We start from the raw sequence: 17,027 nt of genomic DNA on the forward strand, positions 1-17,027 counted from the left end.
ACGCAAAATAAAATTACAAGTACATTGGCTCGAGCGGTACACCATACTGAACATGGTAACTATTCCCCTTCAGTCGAGAGATCGACTTACCAGGTGTAAACCAGATTTCAATTACGCAGTTGTGTAAATGAATAGTTCCTAGCGCTTTCGTGAAAAGCACGGCTGACGTTTTTCGAAATGCGTCACTGTGTGTTTCAAGTGACCACCCCCTCCTCAGAATTTTATTCGGAATTCACCTAATACTGACGACCTGTTACTAACATGGCACTGTTGCCGCTAGCACGCCTTCAAGACTTTTATTTAGAACAGAAACAACCTGTACTGGTGCTCGCTCTGAGAAGAACCAGTGCTTTACCACTTTGTGGAAGCGAAATGCACTAACGCGGTATCACGTTTCAGGCGCAACATATCGTTATTTGCTCACCTGCGACGGCAGACAGAACGCGTGCTCGTTGTCAACTGGTTCTTGCTACTGACGAAAAGGAAAGTAAGAAACTTAACGATGCGACGCCTTGCGTGACAGCTAAGTGCTCTAAGCGCGACATAAAGCTGTTTGTTGGCACTTGGTCTGTTTTGTTTACGGGCAAGTTGACTGGCATCACTCAGAGCACGGCCTTGAGCTTTTAACCACACGACACGCACGTAGGTCTACAAATGTAACACTGAAGAGCTGCGACACGCAGCAGCATCAGTTTTCACGCTGTAGAATAAAACCAACAAATTCCATGAAAAGAGAAAGAAAATGGTCCGTATGATAAACAATCGTCAAGGGTTGGAAGAAAGGAACTAACAAATTGGGTTCATCTTGCTAAGCAAATGATAAATGAGGCATTTAAAACCTCTCAGCTTGCAGACTAATATTGCCATTGAGGACTTTTAATTTATACCATACTGACTAACATATGGATGGGTTTTACCCTCCATCACCTCTTATCATAAACAGAAAAACAGTAGTACACTTGGATCATTTACTTCTGCCCTAAGAATAACGCCAACTTTGGGAAGATAGAATTCGGTGCACATTTCGCGTATTTCATTCAGTACATGTTGACGACATAATACTGAAGGGCAACTTGACACTTAATAAAACGAAAACACATAATTTGTTTGTGTGTGTGTGTGTGTGTGTGTGTGTGTGTGTGTGTGTGTGTGTGTGTGTGTGAGAGAGAGAGAGAGAGAGAGAGAGAGAGAGAGAGAGAGAGAGAGAGACGATCAACGACGGGGTCATCACCGTCTTTACGAAAATTAGTAGAAGGAATGGAGTGTATTACTGAGATAATGCTTTCTGAATTTCCGAAATACTGTTATAAAAAGATATGCAGCAACATTTTCTGACCTCCCATTGCTACAAAATGCGATTCCCAGAAATCCCCACGCCTCTACTCTAATAACAGACATTGAGTTGACAAAAGTAACCGGACAGCGATACGCAAATATACAGATGGCGGTAGTATCGTGTACACCAAGTATAGAAGGGCAGTGCGCGCTGGTGAAGCTGTCATTTGTACTCAGGTGATGCATGAGAAAAGGTTTCCTGCGTGATTATGGCCGCATGACGAGGATGACCATACTTTCAACACGAAATGGTAGTTGGAGCTAGACGAATGGGACATTCCATTACTGAAATTGATAGGGAATTAAATATTCTGAGATCCACAGTGTCAAGACTGTACCGAAAATACCATATTTCAGGAAAGCAGAGGCGATTGTGTGGAGTTGCCATTGCTAACATACAAACACACTGAGTGAAGTAATCGCAGAAATTAATGTTGAACGTACGATGAACGTATCCGCTAGGACAGTGCGGCCACATTTGATTGTCAATGGGCTATGGCAGCAGACGACCGACACGAGTGCCTTTGCGAACAGCACGACATCGCTTTCAGCGCCTCTCCTAGGCTCGTGACCATATCGGTTGGACCCTAGACAACTGCAAAACCATCGACTGGACAGATGAGTCCCGATTTCAGTTGGTAAGAGGTGATGGTAAGGTTCCAGTGTAGCGCAGACTTCTCGGAGCCATGGACCAAACTTGTCAACAGGGGACATTGCAACTTGGTGGTGGCTTCATAATGGTTGTGGGCTATGTTTACACGGAATGTACTGAGTCCCCTGGTCCAAATGAACCGATCATTGGTTATGTTTGGCTACGTGGAGACCATCTGCAGCCATTCAGTTATGCCATGTTACCTAACAGCGATGGAATTTTTATGGATGACAATGCGGCATGTCAGAACAGTCTGGACAATTCGAGGGAATGACTTGGCCACCCAGATCTCCTGACATTAAACCCATCTAACATTTATGGAACGTAATCGAGAGGTCAGTTCGTGCAAAAAATCCTGCACCGAAAACAATTTTACATTTATGGACGACTACAGAGGCAGCATGGCTCAATATTTCTGCAGGGGATTCCCAACGACTTGCGGAGTCCATGCCACGTCGAGTTGCTGCACGACGCCGAGCGAAAGGAGGTATCCCATGACTTGTCACTTCAGGATGTATGTAAAACAAAAAGTTTAACCAGTACTGCAGCGCACTATTCTAAAACACCGGCTTAACACAGTAAACAAAGCCGAGTTTAACAACTTCCACAATGAATTATTTAACAACAAATAAGTCCTCAAAAAGTTGGAAGTGCACGCTGTAACTGCACTGCTGGAGTGTGACGACATGACAGCGCTCGAAACTAATCACAGCAACATTACCTGTCGCAGGGGCGATCACTTAGTCATTGTACAAGGCGCGTGGCATCAGCGACGTCGGAAGTTTTCAGGCCGCCGCTTCTCTTTCCAGCATCGGCAGCTAGCGAGCTCCGCTCTGGACAGCGCCACGCCGTAACTGGATCTTGTCCTACTCTATAGCTGTTTGATTAAACCACTGAGTAGAACCCAAGCAATAAATCGCACTCTAAACTCACTCTTTGCCATAGTATACAATAGGAAATGCACTTTATTAAAGAAAGTCGGCGAAGAAGTCCACACGTCACCAGCCGAAGACCCGGCCAGAGAAAGACTGCCTCGCCACGGCCCATGTCCAGACACCAACCGCGGTCGCTGCAAGTAGCAGACAGTCATCTGAAGGGAAACGACCTAACAAAAGCGGGAAACCTCTCCCCGCCAATAAGAACCAAACTCCCACCCATCTCCGCCCCCTTTTATTACCAGAGACTCATCAGTCTTCCCGTCAATTAACCACCTATGGATAACACCCACACACAAACGTGACAAATACTGGTAAACCCCTGCAGCACAGCAAAATTAACTGGCACTACCAGGTATAAATCAGCCGACCAACCGGTAACGCAGGGAAGCCGTACTGCAGACTAAAAGCAAACAAACCCAAACAAAACCCTTACACAGTGATCGATTTATGACCAATCGACCACCTATGACGATCTTGGCATGTTACAGGTACAGGAAACTTAGCAGGTGCCCAGGCGAGTGGTACCCCTCCTCGACAGGACTGACACTATGACGACCTACGCTATGAGAACGGTACCCAGCATTGCCCGATTCCCTGAAACTAAGAACCACCCTACCCTTGCAAGATCTATCGCAGACTGCAATAACTGCTACTTCTCTTACTTCGCGACCAGATTAACGCAGAGTTTTTTTTTCCCCTTGGTACTTCCCCCTCACCCCTCTGCCCTTCAAACCGCTACACATCGTTCGCTTTTCGTCCACTGGATCTCCTCGATGCGACCTTGTTAGTGGGTAATCCTACCCCGACGCACAGGTAACATAACGGTCCCACTCCCGTGAAGTCCACGCTTTGTAACTAACAAATACAGTGGCTCAGTAGGTCTTTTCAGATGGTCACCACGTCGAAGTCGGATTGGAGGGGCACCACTTTCCTCACACAGACTAATCACGGGGGCGCGTTTTGCGCGCATGACGTCAAAGAGGAACACATCCCCCACATACAAATGATTGAAGCGATTTCATAAATTCACTGTAGCTCCATTCATTGACATATGGTCACGACACACTACAGATACGTAGAAAAACTCATAAAGTTTTGTTCGGCTGAAGCCGCACTTCAGGTTTCTGCCGCCAGAGCGCTCGAGAGCGCAGTGAAACAAAACGGCGACAGGAGCCGAGAAAGCGTATGTCGTGCTTGAAATGCACTCACATCAGTCAGTCATAACAGTGCAACGACACTTCAGGACGAAGTTCAACAGAGATCCACCACTGCGAACTCCATTCGGCGATGGTATGCGCAGTTTAAAGCTTCTGGATGCCTCTGTAAGGGGAAATCAACGGGTCGGCCTGCAGTGAGCGAAGAAACGGTTGAACGCGTGCGGGCAAGTTTCACGCGTAGCCTGCGGAAGTCGACGAATAAAGCAAACAGGGAGCTAAACGTACCACAGCCGACGGTTTGGAAAATCTTACGGAAAAGGCTAAAGTAGAAGCCTCACCGTTTACAATTGCTACAAGCCCTGACACCCGATGACAAAGTCAAACGCTTTGATTTTTCGGCGCGGTTGCAACAGCTCATGGAAGAGGATGCGTTCAGTGCGAAACTTGTTTTCAGTTATGAAGCAACATTTTTTCTTAATGGTGAAGTGAACAGACACAATGTGCGAATCTGGGCGGTAGAGAATCCTCACGCATTCGTGCAACAAATTCGCAATTCACCGAAAGTTAACGTGTTTGTGCAATCTCACGGTTTAAAGTTTACGGCCTCTTTTTTCTTCTGCGAAAAAACGTTACAGGACACGTGTATCTGGACATGCTGGAAAATTGGCTCATGCCACAACTGGAGACCGACAGCGCCGACTTCATCTTTCAACAGGATGGTGCTCCACCGCACATCCATCATGATGTTCGGCATTTCTTAAACAGGAGATTGGAAAACCGATGGATCGGTCGTGGTGGAGATCGTGATCAACAATTCATGTCATGGCCTCCACGCTCTACCGACTTAACCCCATGCAATTTCTTTCTGTGGGGTTATGTGAAAGATTCAGTGTTTAAACCTCCTCTACCAAGAAACGTGCCAGAACTGCGAGCTCGCATCAACGATGCTTTCGAACTCATTGATGTGGACATGCTGCGCCGAGTGTGGGAGGAACTTGATTTTCGGCTTGATATCTGTCGAATCACTAAAGGGGCACATATTGAACATTTGTGAATGCCTAAAAAAACTTTGAGTTTTTGTATGTGTGTGCAAAGCATTGTGAAAATATCTCAAATAATAAAGTTATTGTAGAGCTGTGAAATCGCTTCAATCATTTGTAATAACCCTGTATGTATGTTGGAGACTGTGCTTTCGTGTTTTCGTTCAGTTACCTTTTTATAGTAAGTGATTTAGGAATGAAAGTGTTTTGACTGTGCGCGAGCAATGGCATGTTGTGATGTTATTTGGGTGCAATTCTCCCATTCGCAACACTAAAGGTAATGATGTAGTGCTTCATGCTTTCTCTCACGATCCGAGCACGAAATACTGTAGTAAAGACGCCGTGAATGCTGCAAATGCTAGAATATGCTCTCCTCGTTTCGAAGGAACTGAGTATATTACAGACTTGTTGAATTTCCCGCATATTTGTGTCTTTTAAGAGCGATGCATTTCCGTTGTGTAATCTGCCTTGCAGTAGTAGCGCCAGTGATAGCACAACATGGTACAGAGCACCTCACATCCACAGACGGAAGATGAGTGCCGATAAAAGTACATTTACAGATCAAGTTGTTTGTAATGGTTCAGATAAATCCAGTTTAGAGAATTCCGCACTGGAGTTACACAGGAGAAATGCTCATATGAAAACATGAGCATGAAACTGTGAGCACATAATGATCTTCGAAGTCAGTTCTAATCAACGAAACGATGTCTGTGCGACGAAGAAAGTAATAAAAATGCACTTGTTTCTCTTGAAATTAATCGAATAATTGGGCAAAATATTTTTGCCCAATCAAACCAGAAATTTATTACATGGGTCAAAACGGGCTCGATGGGTTAAAGAGAACATTTGCAAGTCTATTACTTTACCCGCCGTTTCGCATAAAAATTATAAATTTTCTCAGAGAAAAGGTCAGATAACTTCTACCAGTGGTATCAACCTTGCGTTCTTGGATAAACCCAGATATTTCGAAGGATGTTTTAATTAGGTTAGCTACTTCAAATACTTTTTATAAATAAGGTACTTGTATAATTTCTTGCGTGAAAACAACTCTGTCCACCTATCAGCTGAAGTTCTTTCAAACTTGTGATGAATACTAAATGAAAATGAGCGTTATACAGATCTTGTATACTCGTTGCAACTTTTCCCAGAGCCAACTTAAAAAATTGCATCCCTATTTCGAACGTTCACATTGACAGGAAACTGCAAAAACAGACTACACTCTGCGCTTCTTTTCTTTTGATACTTGAATTTTTTTTTAAATTAGCAGTGTGTTTGAAGGCTGATCAAGTTACAGCATGTGAGAGTAACGTTCTAGCAATAGCAGGCTACCAACCTACGTTTCATTATTTCAGTAGAAACTGAAACATACCACAAATACCCTTGCATAAACGCCGGCACACATGTTAGAGATATTCCCACAGCAGACGCCGTTCCTTACTGACGTCACAGCGTCAGCCAAGACTGGCAAAGAACGGTTACTGCCCAATCTTTTATTTTTATTGACCTTTCTGCGTAGTAATAGGAAGCAGCAGAGGTATCGCACTTAGAAACTTATGGTAAATATCCGGTACTGATGTTTAACACTATAGCTGGAAGCAGTAACTACGTACGTGTATGGATCTGGAGTGACCTTATACATATTCTGGGTCCGGATTCATTTGCAGCAATGTACTTCGTCGTCCACAAACGACGTGAGCTACAAAGCACCCATTAGACCTATCTTTCTCTTTTGAGAGTAGTTACACATCGGCTTGAGACCCTCCATTTAATCGAGGCATATTAACGTGTACATCACAACACATGAAGAATCTCCAGTGACCTGGGCAAATATCACTATACATGGCGATTCGGAAAGTACTATACAACTTTGGAAAGATATAGGAATTTATTGAGATTACCTATAGAATCGGTATATGTAATTTTGTAGCAAACGACCTCAAGTTTCACATAACAGTGTGAAGTGTGATTTTGGTTCGATGTAACTATCATTTGTGATGCGGTAAACATCCCATCGGTAGTCAATTTCTTCCCCTACACGTTGCAGCAAATCGAGAGAAACTCGTGCAACGGTAAAGTAGATTCGGTTTTTCAGGTCGGCTAAATTGCACGGTAGGGAAGGAACTTACGAGTACACACTGTCCTTCATGAAACCCCCAAGGAAAGAAATCGAGTGGTAAGTCTGAGGTGCGAAATGGCCGTGCGAGCGACCCTTCACAGCCAATCCACCGATCTGGGAAGCGATTATCTAGGAAACCCGGAACTTATGCCAAGAGTTACGCTGGCGCTCCTGGAGGCGGTATGGGGTACTGATTCTCTACGAGAATCAAACGCGAGGTTGTTTGCTACAAAACGACACGTCTACCTTTTCTGTAAGTTATCGCAAAAAAAATATCTGTGTATCATTCCGATGTTTTTTTGACTCATCCTGTATACATCACATAAAAATGTCCTCAATCTAACAAAGGTAAGCATTTTGCCAAGCATTAGCCGAAGAGTCTTACCAGGCTGGAATAGCGAAAGAGGTGTGCTTTATTCGTCACATGATCGCGGGATGGTCACGAACAAGAACAACAACAAGAACAACAACACGTGTGGACACTGGGGACTACTTCATGCACGTCTTTTTAAGAAGTGCATTTATATCCAACGCTATGGCGGAGTGTGTGTTTGGTGTGAGATTTATTGCTTAGGTGTTACACGGTGGTACGCCGACAGCTGCAGCGCAGCACGATATATTTATTGCCATTTTCTATGTAGTTCCACAGTTCTGCTGCTGATGTTTCATCTCACTACCGTGCGCAGACCTCCACTGACAGGGAGCGGGGGGGGGGGGGGGGGGAGGGGGGCATGGGTTGAGAAAAAATGTTGATGCTAATAATAAACCTGATATTAAATTATTATTATTTATAAGAATAACCACAAACAAATGTGCTCCTTTCGCTTTACAAACAGACAACAAATGACATTCCTACAGTTCCAGGGCATCATCACGTGCCTGGAGGAAGGGGGTCCAGTGACGACTGCAGACTGGAAGAATGAAGCCCGAAGTCTTATCTTTTATCTTATCCTGAGATAAGGAAACAACAGGCCCATTGCCCCCGTTCTCCCTTTGATCTACTACTAATCACACTAAATAGACAATTTTTCTAAGGCGTCCTGTATTCTCCTACAATCATTTACCGACGACACTTTCCCGTACAAACAGCGTAATCAGCAAAGAGCCGCAGATTGTTGCTCGCTCTACCCGTCATATCATTTACGTATACGGTCCTATCACACTTCGCTGGCGCACACGTGACAATGATCTTGTTTCTGATTAACACTCGCCGTCCAGGACAACTTACTGGGTTTTATTACTTAAAGATGTATGGCGTGTTATTCGATAATGTTCAAATACGCGGCATTTTGAACTGTAAATGAGGTATAAAGACAATTCTTAACGGTTCTTTACATGGAATGCAAGAGGAGAAGAGACAATATTCACAAGTACGTTCTGCGAGCTAGTACTCCTAACTGATGTGGTTGACTGGCTAGGTGCCAGGCTACTAATCCATGGTTTGATATTCGACCACCACACGGACATGCTACTTTTATCCATCACGTATCGCATCTGGCAACGATTTTTAACGTTGAAAATGCTGAGTTGGACTTGTGGCTCGGAGTCCACGTTAAAACTGTAGGTCCCTCCTTAATAAGTCGGGATAATTCAATATTTGGAAGAAAGATATGGGCATGTGACCTCCAAAAGGAGCATTTATAGGAAAGCACTGCGATGCTACAAACCAACCTGAAGGAACACACTGTTTATTAAACATTATGTTACAGACACAAAACATTTAAAATATTAAATTTAATTTCTCAGTCCAGTCAACTACTGCGATTTTACTCGTCGACAAAAATGGATGTAAAAACAAAAAAATCTTGATTTCAGACTCTCAAATGGCAAAACTTTGAACTAGAGTCTGGAACAATGCCCCCCGCTCAGAAAAATAAGAATCTGATAATGTCAAACAAAGCTGGTCACAGGATCGTCTCCCTATTACGATCTTCTAGATCAAATCGCCAAGAAGGCTTGTAATGCAGGAATTGAGAAAAGCCAAAGTTAATTCCGGTACACTCAGAATATTTTGTATTGCACTAAGAAGCACAAAAGCTGGGAAAGCTTGTGGGACTGATGGTATCCATAACCAACTTACTGGTCCTCATCCTCGCAATGTTCTTTAGCGACATTCTGAAGATTGGACGTACGCATTCCTAAAGAGCTGAAGGAAATAGATAATCGCAATAAGTAGGAAAACCAATACGCTAAGCAGTTTCCTGTCACCACACAGCTCTTCTTAGTTGTTAGTAACTGCTGGAAGGAGTACCTAATCCGAATTTATCAGGTTTTCAACGACACAATCTGACTTTCGAGTAGACCTTATGGAATAACCCATTCGACTTTCTTCATAAATACAGGATTTTAAAGTCACTGCCCAACTAACAAAAAAATCTTTCTGTATTCTCAAACATAAGAAGGCGAGTATTCACAACAAATAATGTGGTGCAAAAATGCGAAAACAGAGCAGTATTATTGATTTACATAATTATTTCATTTCACAGTAAGGCATTTAAAAAATGGAAACACGAAATAAGATCCAGAATGAGATGATATGAAACTTCCTGGCAGATTAAAACTGTGTGCCCGACCGAGACTCGAACTCGGGACCTTCAGAAGTAAAGCTGTGAGGACCGGTCGTGAGTCGTGCTTTGGTAGCTCAGATGGTAGAGCACTTGCCCGCGAAAGGCAAAGGTCCCGAGTTCGAGTCTCGGTCGGGCACACAGTTTTAATCTGCCAGGAAGTTTCATATCAGCGCACACTCCGCTGCAGAGTGAAAATCTCATTCTGGAAACATCCCCCAGGCTGTGGCTAAGCCATGTCTCCGCAGTATCCTTTCTTTCAGGAGTGCTAGTTCTGCATGGTTCGCAGGAGAGCTTCTGTAAAGTTTGGAAGGTAGGAGACGAGGTTCTGGCAGAAGTAAAGCTGTGAGGACCGGTCGTGAGTCGTGGTTCGGTAGCTCAGTTGGTAGAGCACTTGCCCTTGAAAGGCAAAGGTCCCGAGTTCGAGTCTCGGTCGGGCACACAGTTTTAATCTGCCAGGAAGTTTCACGAAATAAGATGTTTTTGTTTAAAAACTAAGGTTCAGTATTTGTTAGACAACACATTTGCTAATAAATGTGGACTTTAAATGAAAATGAAAAAAAATGGTACCAACGAGACTCGAAAAACCGACTACGCGATTATGAGACTTCTAGGCTACGCACTCAGTTACCGGAAACTATATTAGTAACTTTGAGAACTTTGAGATTTCTATTAGTTAACTGCTGGACGTGGCCTCAAACGGCGAGAGAGGGGGCATACAAATTGCACCCAAGAACATTGTCGAACATGATCGTTTTGGTGGTCCACGTTTTATGCTGTGGGGAGGCATCATGTCGGACGGATGTGTTGATCTCCAAATCTTTAAAGACGGTATACTCACCGGTAGACGTTGCTGTGACACTATGCTCCTTCCTCATGTGCGTCTTTTCGACGGTGCATTCGGCCCTGACTTCACTTTAATGGGTGACAATGCACGACCGAACGGAACTGCGCAGATGGAGCACCCCTTGGAACGGGAGGATATTCGAAGAATATACTGGCTTGCCCGTTCTTCCGCCTTCGATGCCATCCAGCACGTGTGGAATACGTTGAAAAGACGTACTGCAGCACGTCCAACGGCCTTCTAAATCTCCAGCACTTGTCAACCGCGCTGATGGAGGATTAGAACGCCCGAACACAAGAACTCCTTAGCAACCTTGTAATCAGCACGCGAACACGTTGCAGAGCAGGCACTGCTGTCCGTGGTGATCAAATGCCGTTTTAATTACCTTGTTCCGACTTCTGTAAAATCCAGGGGACCTTCGTAAGTCGCGGTGACTTCAGTACCATTATTGACTTTCAATAAAAGTGTCATTTCTGTTCGTCTTATTGCGTATTTCTTTCAGTTACCTAATGTACAAACCTGTAGCAGTTCTTTCTATGTATGCTACAAGTTTCACCGAGCTATGTAACTTCGCAGTAACATCACGCGAAAGGTACTTTCGTCCTTAAAGGGTCAATTCGTATGGTCCCGTAGACAGAAAAGTGCTTTGTTCCACAGAAATTATATATCCTTTTAACCTGATGGCCTACTTTTAATTCTATTCGCTGTTCTCAGCTTTGGTGTCCACTTGTTTCTCACTCTGGTACTTAAGAGCTCTTCGTACCTTTCAGTTCATCACTCTCTGTCTAATTCCGTGCCGATCCAGGCGGGCCGCTAATTTGCATTCGCTTCTTTTACCGATGTAAAGGTCTAGATTGCTTCCTGATCAACACGGTCATATAGCTGACGATTTTGTTACTGCTTTTCTTTGCGTGTAACACCGAGCGAGTTGATGCAGTGGTAAACAATGGATTCGAATTCGAGAGAATGGCGGTACATACCCAATCTTTTTCCTTAATTCGCTGACGGCAAATGCCGGGATAATTCCATGAAAGGCGGCGCTCGACTTGCGTGTTCATCCTTCCCAGTCCAAATTTCTGCTCCGTCCACAATGCCCTCACCGCAGATTGGTACACTAAACTAACATTCCTTCTTCCTCACTCTTTTTTTAGCGAGCATCAGCAACATCGGAGTCTTCACTAACGAACCACGTGCACATTTTGAGCAAAAGCTGGAAAGGACTTGACTGTGCACTAACCGCTGACTCTGAAATTTGGTTACAGCTTCAAAAGGGGCACGAACTGCATGTAAGCTCCTCGAATACGAATTCTTTCATTATTCTCGCCTGCTAATGCTCTTGAACTGCATGTGCAACAGTCAACTTACCCACAGATTGAGCACTCAGTTGAACGACAAATTGCTGTTGAGGAAAGGTGCAGCAGGAATAAAATTTCAAGTGTTCAGGTGGCAGTGTATCCCTCCTACCCCACCCATCTGTGAAAGGATAAAGCAACTTACGTCGTCGTAAGCCGGAATCAGGGAATCCCAGCAGCGCGAGCGTTTCTCTCGGGGAAACCCTGAAGTTTCGTGCGTCTTGTTTGCGTCGTTATCGCAATCGCCCGCCTGTAACTGTTGCAGATCGGGGAGTCGTAAATCCACAAGACAAATTGTCAAGCAATCTCGAGATCAAAGCTGCAGACAAATGGATGAAATGACCATGAGCGCTACCCACTGTCAAGAATGGAAAGATACCCGCTAAACAATAATCAGCCTATTCCTGGAATCAGTGTTGTCAAATAACTATCTTTCTTTGCACTAAGAAATTAAATCAACTACTCTGGCTGCTGATGCAAAGAAATCACTCAGTCGAGTTATGATGAAAGGTAATTGCTACAAGACTCTTGCCAGGCAATGCTTCGACGTTAGCATTCATCAAAACTGCTAAGTGTTATGTGACTTGACTGGGTGCTGTCGAATCGATCTAACTGTCATGAGTACCGCTTCTACCCCGTAGTCAAGAGTTACCTAAGTTAATGAAAATCGAAAGTTGAAACAAAAAATATCATAGAAAGCATTTATGTACTTCTCACAGACAACGTCTTTGACGGATGAACTATATACATATGAACATCTATACTTCGCAAGTCACTTTACGGAGTGCGCGAGTACTAGCATACCACTGTCACTTTCCCCCTTTCCTCTTCAGTCGCGAATGGTTCGCGGAAGGAACGACTGTTGGTTAAGTCTCCGTGTGAACTCTAATATATCTTACCTTCAAGGTCTTTTCACCAGCCTTACGTACGAGGAAGCTGGTGACTACTAAGAACGTACGTTCTCGTAACCTCTGACAGTAAATCAGACCCTGATGCAGAACCTCTGTTTCTTCGTCTGACACTGGAGTTGGCTCTTCTTCGTGACGCTTTCGCGCTTGCTAAATGACTGTTACGAAACGCGCAGCTTTTCTTCGGATTTTTTACTATTTCCTCTATCAGTTCTATCTGGTACCGATCGCAGACTAATGACAAATATTGTCGAACCGTGTTTTTTAAGTTACTTCCTTTGTTGACGGATCACATTTATTGACGATCCTTTTAATGACTCAGTTTGACATCTGCCATAGCCGCGATTAATTTTATGTGGTTGTTCCACTTTAAATCGCTCCTGGATATTTTATCGAAGCAACTGCTTCCAGTGATTGTTCTGCAATCGCGCAATCATACAATACATATTCATGCATAATAGGTTGCGTCTGTTTATGTTGAGCGTCAATTACCGCTCCCTGCACCAAGTGTCGATCCTCTGCTGATCTTCCAACAGTACGCAACAATTTTTTAGTGTTGCGACTTCTATGTACACGAAGCATCATTAACGAGAAGACCGATGGAACATGGACGTTATCCTCTACGTGACGTATACATATTGTGAAAAGTAATTGTCCTACAACACACCGTTGGAGTAAGCACGATGTAACTTTTACGTCTCACGATTCCTCTCCGTTACGAATTCGTTCTGTTTGCTAGAAACTCTTCAGGGCAATGAGAAGCTGGTCTCAAGTCTAGTACGCTAACTTTTGTTCATTAGGTGGCACGGTGGGCTGTATCTAACGCATTCTGGAAGTCAAGAAACTCGACACCAACCTGTGCGCCGGCATCTACTGCTTTCTGGTTCTCGTGCACAAATACAGCGAGCTGGGTTTCACACGATCTCAAATGATTGCCCGCGAAGCAAATGGTATGTTACACAACTTAGTATTCAACTGCGCACAGGAACGTAATAAAAGCAGCTACGGTTAGATAGCGATGCAGGCAACATCGAAGAAAATAATTTTAATTACAAGTACGTGTGGAATACGCGAAATCATTAAAAAAAAAGTCTTATGGCATTGTTGTTGAATCGCTTGATCGGAAAGAGCATTCCTCCTCCGCAAGCAATGGACCCGTTCTGCATCTATACCCTGTGAAAGTGAATGAACTGCAAAGTAGGGAGTACTCCCATTGTACCAGTTATTAGGTCTTCTTCCTAACACTTTCACGTATCGGGCGCGGAAGGAATGATTTTTTAAACGCCTCTGTGCGCACTGTAGTTAGTCTAGTCTTGATTTCGCGATCCGCGCGGCTGTATATTCCTAGGTTAACCCTTTAAAGTACTTTTACGCAGGCTTCCTCGGGATAGTTTGCGTTTATCACCGAGCTAGTAAGTTTCTTCAGCATTTCCGTGACATTCTCCCAAGTCTCAAACAAACCTGTGACCATTCGTAGTTTCCTTCTTTGTTTATGTTCAATATTCCCTTTTAAGTCCTATTTGGTACGGGTTCCAAACACTTAAGCAATACCCTATGACGGATCGCACGAGCGCTCTGTAAGCAATCTTCTTTCTAGACTGATTGCACTTCCCAATATTCTACCAACAAACCGATGTCAGCAACATGATTTACCCACGACTGAGCGTATGTGATCGATCCATTTCGCATCGCTAGAAACTGTTATACCCAAGCATTTGTACGAGTTGACCGAATCCAACTGAAAGTCGCTGGTATTATAGTCATAGGTTACAACTTTTTCTCTGTTTTGTGAAGTGCTGAATTTTACATTTCTGATCATTTAATGCAAGTGGCCAATTTTTGTACCACTTTGAATTCTTTTGAAGATACAAGTGAATGTTTTTGCAATGATGACAAAGGACACGATGAAACCCGTTGATGATCCACACCTTGTTCATATCGAATGGAACCAAGAGTATTCGACGGACGAGTCACCATTAACGATGCCTTGTGCCTTCACTGAATTGGACACTGGAGACGATTGGATTTAAAGCAGGACATTGGCGCAAAGTTTGGTCATCAGGAACATTCCAACAACACTTAACCTCTCCTTACCGGCTAAATGCCAGTTGTGAAAAGTTCTTCCACCACCAGGATTCGAACCGGCTACCTTGTATTCGAGTCCCACCGCGTAGGCGCGCGTCAGCTACCTCTGCGGTGGGTAAAGTTGTAATAGTCTCAAAATAGTAAGGTACCCAAAAACTGCAATGCCCTGTGACCGATGGAAGCTACCGCTCGTATTAGCTGGAAGCACTTCCCTTTCCTGCCACGATAACCACAGTAGTTCCACGTAAAGCATAAACGCAAGTCCATGCCTCGGAATGGGAACACACTGGCGTCAAATCGAGCGGAATTATCAGGGGAAGCCGACGCGGACGTACCGACGGGAAGCAGTGGCAATATTGCGGAAATACAGCGTGGAAATGCCACAAGTGTCCGGGATGACTGCACGACGACTATTCCCGTACGAAAACATCTGCGTACAAGGCGTCCCAAACCTATGTGGTCAAAATTATACGGGCTGCAAATGATTCTAAACTCTCTTGAAATAAGGAAACAACAGCTGGAAATAAATGAACAATACATGTGAAACAAATGGTTGTGTGGGTTTTATAACAAGCAACTGCCTGTCTCATCGACTTGGGCGCCTTTACATTCATCTAAATCCACATGATTGCTCTGCGATTCACATGTAAGTCCTTGGCAGAGGGATGAGAGAACCACTTCGACTATTTTTCGGTCGTTCCACTCTCTAACAGAACGAAGGAAAAATTAACACCTAAATCGAACATTGTGGGCTCTGATTTCCCTTATTTTATTACGATGGTCATTTCTCCCTAAGTATGTGGGAGTCAACTAAAGATTTTGAAGTCTGTTTTAATGACTGCCGCCCAAATCGCGTTTTGCGTTTATTATTTTTATTATGGTGGCTAAATGTATATGGAAGGAGTAAACTAACATTGTGTGTTCTTATCGACGGATAGACAATAAGAAAAGTTTGGCGTGGCTGGAAGAAGTTGTACGTAGGAGTAAAATCTAAATCTGTCTTATCCTCTACAGCACGTTACAAAACCACTTACCAATTAAAGTGAAGATTCAGATGCTGAAACACCCAGTGGTATGTGTCAAATCTGTCGAAGACGCAAAAATCGGAAGACAAGAAATGCACATATTCACCATGAAAAAGAATGTGCTGTAACATTACGTGGTATGTGCAAAGCTCAGATATATGGCGACGATTAATTTACAAAAATTAAATAATAAGAAATACTTGTTTTGTTTTTCTTTTAATTTTTTTTACTAATGTCTCAGAAGACCGGAGACTAACTGTCCTAAGATAGTTCAAATGTGTGTGAATTCCTAAGGGACCAAACTACTGAGGCCATCGGTCCCTAGACTTACACACTACTTGAACTAACTTATCTTAACAACAACAACAACACCACAAAACACACACACACACACACACACACACACACACACACACACACACACACACACACACACACACACACACGCTCGAGGGAGGAAACGAACCTAAGGCGGGAGAGGCCGCGCAGTAAGTGACATGGCACCTCAAACCGTTGTTGTGGTTGTGTTATGACCCTATTCACCTAGATATCCATGATAAACTTCGATTAATCGACATTCAAATTCACTACTTAATCCAGACCGGTAAGTAAAATCGAATCAGACTCTTCCAAGACCACATAGTTTAGCATTACCTTCTTTCAATTAAAATTACTAAAAAAAGTTGGCGGGGAGGACGATGGCAGGAGTGGTTGCTGTAAGTTGGGTACGTCAATAAAACTTCAAATATTGATGTTTTACGATCGTAAGTTCCTTAACCCTACTCTGCCATCTGTATAATTGTGACAAAGGACTGGGACCCCCAGTATACACAATCACATCAATTAACGGTCTTCCGAAATCGATTGTAAACATAGTGTCCTGGCGACACACAGAACTAAATGTGTCAGGACAAACAAAGGGATCCCGCGTCTGGCCATTCTGATTTAGGTTTTCCGTGATTTCCCTAAATCGCTCCAGGCAAATGCCGGGATGGTTCCTTTGAAAGGGCA

At 43.7% G+C, this 17,027-nt stretch overlaps 1 protein-coding gene and 1 non-coding gene across 5 annotated transcripts in view; one reads left to right on the forward strand and one right to left on the reverse strand.

The window, feature by feature from the left end:
- LOC124804745 (protein daughter of sevenless) overlaps positions 1-17,027 on the reverse strand; it is a 258,427-nt gene that overhangs the window by 217,634 nt on the left and 23,766 nt on the right. The window lies entirely within an intron of this gene.
- On the forward strand, positions 10,170-10,244 carry Trnas-uga. Its single transcript has one exon. It is a non-coding gene; the product is annotated as a tRNA-Ser (tRNA).

This window comes from Schistocerca piceifrons, chromosome 7 (genome assembly GCF_021461385.2).
Source record: "Schistocerca piceifrons isolate TAMUIC-IGC-003096 chromosome 7, iqSchPice1.1, whole genome shotgun sequence".
NCBI lineage: Eukaryota > Metazoa > Arthropoda > Insecta > Orthoptera > Acrididae > Schistocerca > Schistocerca piceifrons.